The sequence below is a fragment of the Glycine max genome, chromosome 19 (assembly GCF_000004515.6).
Source record: "Glycine max cultivar Williams 82 chromosome 19, Glycine_max_v4.0, whole genome shotgun sequence".
NCBI classification, from domain to species: domain Eukaryota; kingdom Viridiplantae; phylum Streptophyta; class Magnoliopsida; order Fabales; family Fabaceae; genus Glycine; species Glycine max.
In genome coordinates, this window is record NC_038255.2 from 13,154,291 (window position 1) to 13,164,361 (window position 10,071).

The 10,071-nt window shown below is 33.5% G+C and overlaps 1 long non-coding RNA gene across 1 annotated transcript in view; it reads left to right on the plus strand.

Annotated features, from left to right (window-relative positions):
• The window catches only part of LOC113000444 (uncharacterized), a 35,131-nt gene extending 34,058 nt beyond the window's left edge, over positions 1-1,073 (plus strand). The window contains exon 3 of the long non-coding RNA XR_003265722.2: positions 699-1,073. This is a non-coding gene — a long non-coding RNA (uncharacterized lncRNA). The remainder of the gene's footprint in view (positions 1-698) is intronic.
• The last annotated feature ends 8,998 nt before the right edge of the window (positions 1,074-10,071 follow it).

Below are 10,071 nucleotides of genomic sequence, written 5' to 3' on the forward strand. Positions count from 1 at the left end.
TGAATGTTTGGGTTTTAGTGCATTTTAGTGCTTTTTTGAATTTTGATTTAGTTTATTTCGAAGAAAGCTTGCTCCTTTCTCAGTTGTGAATATTTTGATTCAGATTATGTAAGCTATTTTGATTTTTGAATACGGCATGAGCTAATCCAAATTAAAATTTATCCTAAACCAAAATATAAGTATATTTCAATAAATGTTTTCTTACAATACAAGAGTGGTCTTTATGTAAGCAATACCAACCATATTTGAAATTTGAGGGCATTAGGGCAGTTTGCTGATTCAAAACACTATTTTGTTTCAGGACTTTTGGCTAAAACAACCCTACAGTGTAAGCTAATACAAATAAAAACTGATCATAAACCGAATATATGCATTTTTCAATAAATGTTTTCTTACAATACAAGAGTGGTTTTTTTGGAAGCAATATCAACCATATTTGAAATTTGAGGACACTAGGGCAGTTTGCTGATTCAAAACAATGTATTTTGTTTTAGGACATTTGACTAAAACAACCCCACAGTAAGATCATAGAAAAGACAGTTTGAATTAGAAGTAGGCATGCAATATATTTTAAATTATATTGAATATAAAATAAGTTATGTGAATGGATGCATTAATATTATCAATATTGTAATTCAAATAACATCTTTGCAATTTACTGAAATGTTAACAATATTGGTTGGGTTCATTTTCCACAGAACAGATGGTATTGGTCTCTCAGCACCCCAATTAGGAATTAATATTCAACTTATGGTGTTCAATCCAGTAGGCGAGCGTGGTGAAGAAGAGGAAATTGTTCTGGTAAACCCAAGAGTTAGCCAATACACAAAGAATCTGACACTATTTAATGAAGGTTGCCTATCTTTCCCTGTAATTAATGCTGGCGTAAAGGTACCAAACACACAAATCCCTTGACCAGCCTTTTTAGCATAATCATACTTCAAGTTTTGCTAAAGATTGATTGTTTTTCTTCCACCTATTTGGTTCTTGCTGAATGTTGAGTTCCTTGTTTCATACAATCATGTTATTTTGTAAGATTGCACGATTCTGCCATTTTTAATGGTTTGAATGAAAGATCCTGATCATGTTCTGGAACATTTGGTGAGGTAGTCTAGGATTGGCATGATTACAAATAAAAATGGTGGTATCATTTGATTCCCTAAGCCTGACCAAAAAACCAATGGAACCCAAAATCCATTTTCGGCTCTTCCAACCCTGTTTTCTGCATTTCCCTATGAACAAAACATGTTCTCTGCCATCCTTCTTCTGCGCTTGTATTTCCCATCTGTTCTGGTGTTGCCTGTCTTCTCTAATGTGGCAATGCTCTTTCTTCATCTGGTTCAATGCTACTGCAGCATCAGAAGGTTGGGTGAGTGTGCTGTTGGTTCCTCTATTTCTGTCTGTTGAGTTACATTTTAGTTGGTTTTGGAAAGGCATCATGCATTCTGTGAGTTGTTTTCGAAAAACTAAGAGACTCTTTTGTAAGGGACTGAGCCCTATGAGGGCAGCTTCCTTAGTTATTCATATAAGGTTGTTCTCTGTATCACTGTTGTATAACCAACAGATGTTTCTGTTTTCAGTAGAATTCAATACACTGAGTAGCCTGCCTTCTTCTGTCATATTTGGTTTTTTCTTACTTCTTGTTATAACATTTGGTCCAACCTGCCTGATAAATGTTGTGGGGGAAAGTGGATGTGAGGGATCAATGTCAAATGTCCAATTGAGTTGACGTGTTGGAATCTCAAATTGCAAATGGGGTTGCTAAATGGGGGAGTTTCAATGCTCAATTGATTCCCTGATGGAGAAGATGCTACAGCAGAACTCCATATTACAGGAAGTATTAAACGGGATTGGCAACCTGGGGATAATTCAACTAATGAGCTTCCAACACAAACAATTTTTGCTAGTTGAGAGAGAATATTTTTGCTAGTTGAGTGAGTAGTGTGTGAAATGCTTCTGGTGCTGGCGGTCCTATCTCAAACCGAGGTGGTCGTTGGGATAACCAGGTCGATGGTGACCTTCTTGTACAACGGAAATGATTTTATCAGGCCCATAGGATGTGAGATTTTGATAAAAAGATAATCAGAAAAAGATTTTTCCAATCTTAATTTCAAAATTTGCTGATATCCGTTGGGAATTGATTCCTCCCAAATGGAAGTCGATTCCTTGTGAGAAATCTTTTATCAAAAATGGATTCCTTTATTTATGATTTGAATCTTTTTAGCTTTTTCTTTGCTTGATTGTATGGCTAAGTGTTACATAAAATTCCCAAGTCTCTAATTCTTGTCTAATTTTCTTGTCTCTAGCTTTTTCTTCTTCAAATACACATTTGGGATTCACTAAGTGTTATCCAAGGGGACTCAATGAACTCAAGAGGAGGGATGGGGGGTTGAATCGAGTTTATAAAGTTTTTCTTTGTTAATACACTCTAATTCCTTTTTATATGATAATGTTTCAAAACCTTGATTAAAAAGAGAAAAAACAATACACTCTAATTCTTCTTATATGATAATACATCAAAACCTTGATTAAAAAGAGAAAAAACAAGCAATTAAGATTTCTACCAATATAAATGAATATAGTAAATTTATAATAAAGGTAAAGAAATAAGGGAAGAGAGAATTGAAAACTCGATTTATACTGGTTGGTTACTTTTTGTGCCTACGTCTTTAACACTCTGTTTTTTGTAAAATAAATTTAAAGGTGTTTTATCTAAAAATAAATAGAGTTTTAAAAAAATAATGAAATTTTTATAATTAAATAAATAAGGAGAAATGATTTTATTAATTAAAATAATGATTTGAAGGAAAATAAAAAGAATGTTTTATTGATTCATTTGGTATGGAATAAAATAGAGTTCTTTTTTATAAAATAAATAAATAAATAAATAAAATAGAGTAAATAATAGGCTGAGAGTACCATAATTATGAATAAACATACTACGTTAGTTTTTATATTTATGACACGTCTCTATGCTCTCTTTTCCTCTCAAATTTGTTTTCTTTTCTCCCTTTCCCAATATTCTATCTTTTTCTCGTATACACTCAAACCTATCTAAGTAAAACTATGATCACAAACTCGTTAACCGTTGGATTGTTGTGAAATTTAAACACTAGATTCGCAACTTATTTTCACACGTCCTCACTGTTGGAATTTGTAAAATAATGTCTGTGGTGCGAGAAATGTCCCTCGCATAGAGCTCTCTCTCTTTTTCCCGCATGCATCCAAACCTGTCCCAGTAAAACTAATATCTTAGACTCGTTAATAGTTGGATCATTGTGAAATTTGGACACCAACTTCAGAACTCATTTGCACACATTCTCAGTGTAGGGATTTGTGAAATAATGTTTTTGCAGAGAGAAATTAGTCTCGCACGTTGACAGTGAAATAAAGACTAAAATCTCTTCTTCTTCTCTGTAACGCTTGGAAATCCTAATAGAACAATTAGAGGAAAAATTTGAGGAGTCTCACTGGACCACTAGAGATGCTGCTATCATTATCGAACTACACCTGTGAGTCTGCTTAGAGGCAAGAGATGAATTTATCGCAATTGAGGTTAGAATGAACACGTGTATGGGTCCTTAGATGATCAAATCGGGGTTTATTTTAAGATGTTTATTGTATTGTAATTCTTCCAATATGATTATGTGAAATTGTTTGAAGGGTTTTACTCTCCGTGTTGTGAGAAACATTTTTGTATAACTTGTTTATGTTTTGGATAAGATTAGTGTGATAAATAGTTATATTGGAATCATGAAATTGTGATTGAAATTGTGTATAAATGATAAATTGAATATGTGATGAATTGTGAGATAACATGTTGCTTTGAGATTATAACATTGTTATTGAGATTGAGTATAAGTGCAAAGTTGAACGTGTTAATTAGCGAGATACACGTAAACATGTGATGATGGATTGTGACATTGAGAGATGTTGAAATTGTGGACATAAAATTTTGTTGTGAATAAGTGAGTGGTTAACACTTGATGTGACAATACTTGTGTTGTGAGGTGTAAATTATACAATAACCTGACGGGTATTTATCTTGAGAAAAATATTTATGCACAGTGATAAAGGGAAGATGTATGATTCCTAATTAAGAACCTAAAGTGTTAAATTGTAGCGTAATGTGCGCAATGTGTTAAACGTGTTTGAAACACGAGTGTGAGATCGTGGGTATTGTATAATTCACGAGCAGTGTCTGCATGCAAAAATTATTTTAGAAGTTGGACCTGAATCACGAAGGTTAGACTCTAACGGATTCTTCGGAGTCTAGGCCTTGGGGGTAAAGACACTCGATTTGAGTACTCCAAGCCTATGTTGATCCCATATGATAGGAGCATTCTCGCAAAACAGAGTGACCTGACATACCTATTGTGTGGTGTGTCTTGTTATGTACTCTTAAGCTTCCTAGTGTGATTTTTCACTGACATGGTATCACATTGCATATAGGCTTGAGTCTTAGTATAATTGTTGCATAACGCTTGCTAATTGTTTATTATGAAATTGATTAGTGTTATTACGTCTTGACCCGAGTGTGTGATTCATGTGTAATGTGATTGATGATTGAAAAATGAATTTTAAATGATAAAGTGGTTTAGTGATATGGATTGTATTAAGTTAAGCTATATTATAAATACTTATATAATTTATTTTGATCATGTCTTTGTTTATTTGTATTTTTTTAGAAATGTGATAACTCACTCACTGTGTGCTATTTGTGTTTGGATCTTGTGATGATTTCGAACCTTTTGTTCGTGGGAGCAGATGACTAGGTGGATGACTTTAAAGAACATCGTGCTAGATGACATTAGGATACAATGCTCTGATAGAATGTGACATTGGGGATGAGTTTTTATTATAATTGCATGATGTTATTTTATTTTATTTTATCTCACTGATTTAACAAAATTTCTTTTGTAAACTTTGATGGCCTTGTTTTGAGTTGAATATGATTTTAATAAATTTTATTTGGTAATAGTAAAGTGAATGTGAACCTTTTACCCACGTCAATTTGTTTATTTGTATTTTTATATGTTTTATTTATTTAGAGGGTGTCACAATGTCCAATTCCCAAACAACCCGCTTGAGAGTTTCACTATCTTTCAAGTCCTTTACAATAACAGAGCATTTTGTGTTTGTGTCTCTGAAGAATCAAGAGATACAACACTCTTGTTATTATAAGGGATGCCTTACCCTTTTCAAAAGTTTAGACAAAGAATATAAGAATCCACTCTTTGATTTAGAGAAAATGTTACAAATTGAAGCACTAGAAGGTTTCTCAATAATAAGAGTATTTGGCCATGCTTTTGATCAATAACTTGATGAATGAGAATGATCGTTAACAAGATCTTTTCAAAAGTTTCTTATCATTTTTTAAACTTGTTAAAATGATGAATATTTATAGGCAAAATTCGTGTAAACAGATAGGGATATATTTCCAAAACATACCTTTTGGTGTAATTTCTAATTTCAAATTTCTAGTAATTGATTACATAATGTGGTAATCAATTACATCAATTCCAAAAGTTGAAAGACAACTTTAATGGTTTTAAAAGAAACTTGAAGAGTTGATTTAAATTAATCAAATGGTCAAATATTCTTATTGAAAAAACTTTTTAAGAATTTAACCAGTCTTGAATCTTCTAATTACTTGACTTGTTCATGTTCAAGATTCTTCATGTTATTTTGCTTTCTCCTTTTTGTCATTTACTTTTTGACATCATCAAAACCTAAAATATTACATAACCACACTAAGTGCATCCCATTAGTCATCAACTTTCTCTGCCTTCTGTTGGATCAAGTGGCCTCAGAATAATTAAGAAGGGGGGTTGAATTAATTATGAACGTGTCTTGACTAATTAAAATCTATCATTCTTAATGTTACTAGATTCAATTAGGATTTTACTACTAAGTTAAGAAAGTAAAGAACAACAATAGAAACTTAACCAAAAGTAAAAGCAATAATTAAAAGTACATAGTGGGAATTACAAAGTGTATGGAAGAAGAAGACAAACACAAGATTTATATTGGCTCAGCCACAAACTGTGCCTACATCCAGTCCCCAAGCAACCTGCGGTTCTTGAAATTTCTTTCAACCTTGTAAAATCCTTTATAAGCCAAAGATCCACAGGGGATGTACCCTCCCTTGTTCTCTTTGAAAAACCAAGTGGATGTACGCTCCACTTGAACTGATCCACAAGAGATGTACCCTCTCTTGTTCTCAGTATAACAATCCAAGTAGATGTACGCTCTTCTTGTACCACAAAGGATGTATGCTCCAATGTGTTAAGACAAATAATTCTCAGGCGGTTAGTCCCTTGAATCTTTGTAAGGGGAAACAAAAGATATCTCAGGCGGTTAGTCCTTTGAAATCTTTTGCTTAAGGGGAATGGAAGAATCAAAAGAATTCTCAGGCGGTTAGTCCTTTGAATCTTTTGTAAGGGAGAAGAGAGACACAAAATAATTCAGGCGGTTAGTCCTTCTGTTCTTTTGGAAAAGGAAGAAGAAAATGAAGAAGATGAATAACACAAAGTTTTGAACAAAGAACTTTTCTTGGAAGAAAAAGTGTTGAACAAAAACTTTTAGAAAGATGAAGAGAAATGAATTAGAAATATCTGTAAAGAACTTGTTATGAAACTTATTGAAATAGATTGAAAGATTGATCGAAGGATGTTGAAGGATTGATCGAAAGATTGATTGAAAGATTGATGAAAGATGATGAAAGATTGATGAAAGATAATCGTTAGATTCATGCCATGGTCACTTATTTATAATCACTTGATGACTCAAGTTAAAGTTTGTGACTCTTGGAAATTTCTTTAAAACTTGTCACCTTTTAAAAATTGTGACTCTTTTGAAAACTAGTCACTTCAAAAGTTGTGACTTTTGAAAAAATCTTCAGAAACAAGTCACTTGAAGAATTGATACTTTTGGAAATTTATTTTTCGAAATCAGTCATTGGTAATCGATTACCATCAAGGTGTAATCGATAACACATCAACAGATGTGACTCTTCATGTTTAAATTTTGAAAATCAAAACGTTTAGAACTCTGGTAATCGATTACAAGTATTATGTAATCGATTACACAAGTTTAAAATGATTTAAAACTTTTTAGACACAAGTTGTGACTGTTGAAATTTGAAATCTAACGTTTTAAAACACTGGTAATCGATTACTACCTTCTGGTAATCGATTACCAGAGAGTAAAATTCTTTGGTAATGATTTTGTGAAAACTTATTGTGCTACTCAATGTTTTGGAAAACTTTTTTAGTACTTATCTTGATTGAGTCTTCTCTTGATTCTTGAGTCTTGAATCTTGATCTTGATTATTCTTGAATCTTGATTCTTGAATGTTTGGAATTTGCTTAGCTCTTGATTCTTTGACATCATCAAAATAACCTTGGAAGGCATTGCTTCCATAATCTTCCCCTTTTTGATGATGACAATCTTGAAATCAAGAGAATGCATACAATTTTTGTTCTACCGTTCACTCATCCCTTTCTTGCCCTTTCTTTTTGAATTTATGCTTAATTTTAAATTTTTGATTATAGAATATCTTGATTTCTTAAAATACCCATTTTTCTCTCCCCCTTTGGCAACATCAGAAAGGCCAAAGTGCGTAAAACGTACATAATTTAAAACATACACAAAGCATATTTTCTAAAACAAACATAAAAGATTCTAAACCATTCATTAAGCAAGACATGAATAAACCAAATTAAAATGCAAACCACATAGTCATATATCACAATCCATAAATATTCAATCATACTAAACAAATATTAAAAATACTAAGTGTTCAAATGTCATAAGCATATAGCCAAGTACAAGGCTTTAGAAACAAAATATAATAATAATAATAATAAAGTCTAAACTAATGGTGGGGGTGGAGGTAAATCAAGGCAGTCGCGAATGATGGTGATATCTTCTTCAACCTTTGTGATCCTTGAGTCCATTGCATTGAATCACATGTCCACTTGTTGTTCCAAAGCATCAAACCTTTCACCAACATAGGTTTGGAGTCCATCAAACCTGTCCAAAATACTCTAAAGGAGAGAAGAGTCCCCTTCAACCGGTAATTCTCCTTCATCATCATTTGGTTGAGCACCCTTTTTTACCCAAGAGTCATCATGCTCTTTGCGGTAACCAAATGACACAACCACAGCAACACCGATCAAGAAAGATCTCTTGATTGGAATATATGGTTCAGAATCAAGAGGGACGTTAAAATGTGATGGAAGCTTGCTTGTGGGGCTTCTATGGAGGCTGGATCTTTGAGCTTCAATGAGGTCCTTTAATGGTGATTTTCCACCATGGAGATGCAGCGGAAGACAAAGGAGAAGAGGTGAGAGGAGGCGCCATCCATTAAGGAATAAGCCATGGAAGAAGGAGCTTCACCACCAAGATGAGCATTGAATAAGAAGCTTGGAGATGATGCTTCAATGGAGGAAAAGAAAGAGGGAGAGAAAGAGAGAGGGGGGAGCACGAAATTGAAGGAAGAAAAAGGGAGAGAAGTTGAACTTTGAGTTGTGTCTCACAAGACTCTCATTCATCCAAGTTATAACAAGTGTTACACATGCTTCTATTTATAGACTAGGTAGCTTCCTTGAGAAGCTTTCTTAAGAAAACTTCCTTGAGAAGCTTCTTTGAGAAAACTTCCTTGAGAAGCTAGAGCTTAGCTACACACACCCATCTAAAAACTAAGCTCACCTCCTTGAGAAGCTTCCTTGAGAAGCTAGAGCTTAGCTACACACACCCATCTAAAAACTAAGCTCACCTCCTTGACAAAATACATGAAAATACAAAAAAAAGTCCCTACTACAAAGACTACCCAAAATGCCCTCAAATACAAGGCTAAAACCCTATACTACAAGAATGGCCAAAATACAAGGCCCAAAAGAAGGAAAAATCTATTCTAATATTTACATAGATAAGCGGACTCATACTTAGCCCATGGGCCCAAAATCTTCCGGTCATATCCGCTTGGTTGGTGCAAACCAACCGGCGAGCATCGTGCATGGAAAAATCAAATTTCCAATCATCATCTAGTGTACCTTCAAATGGTACACCTTCGCTAGTCAATTGAGTCAAATCATAGAAAAGTGATTGGTCAATGACCATCTTTATCCCATAAACATCTGAAATCAAGGTACTTTCTTGAATTTCAAGATTAGAATAAAAAGCTTTTACCAATTCAGAATACACAGGCAATTTTAGAGACATAAAGGGAATGAGATTTGAGTTTTGAAATGATTGAATGCATTCGAAACTCTCATCGGAAAAGAAATCCATATCTATGAACTTAGGGTCTATGATAGAACGAGAGGAGAAGAGGTTTGTGTATCGTATACGTTGTTCTTCCAATGAGAACAATGAGGAGGAGGAAATGGAGGAATGAATTGGAGTATCCTGAACCTCGGAATGCCGTTGACTTCTACTTGAAGAACCTTTGAGCTTCTTTGATGGTTCCGCCATTTGAGAGACTTTTTTGAAATTTCAATCGGTTGAAATGAAAGAGAATGAAAAAATATGAATTTTGGGCTTTGTGGGAAGTGATTTGGATAAGAAATGAGTGAGTTATGGCAGAAATACGAATTGGGAACGAGGGTTTCGTGAGAGAAATGAAGGTTTCTGATTTCTGATTTTGAAATATGAATTTATAGGAGCACGGACGTGTTGCAATCAATTACAACATTTGGTAATCGATTACACTCTTCCTGACTTGCTGTAATCGATTACAGTATTGTAGTAATCGATTACTAGAGAGCTTTTCAGGAAAACTAAGTGTTGAATGAATTCTTAGCATGAAAGGATTTGAAAAGGGGTCAAAATATTTTATATCTAAAAACTATTATATGAAAATAAATATATATAACATAATAGATTAAAAAAAACTTTATGAATGACTTTTAAGCAGGTAATTCACATATCATACAAAAAATCATGCAAGAATCGTATGTACTATCAACTATTTGTTTTAATAATAAACTTCATGCTTCAAGAAAATAACTCAATCAAACATATAAGCACATAGCAATCAATCAAGACAAAAAAAAAATTTGTTAG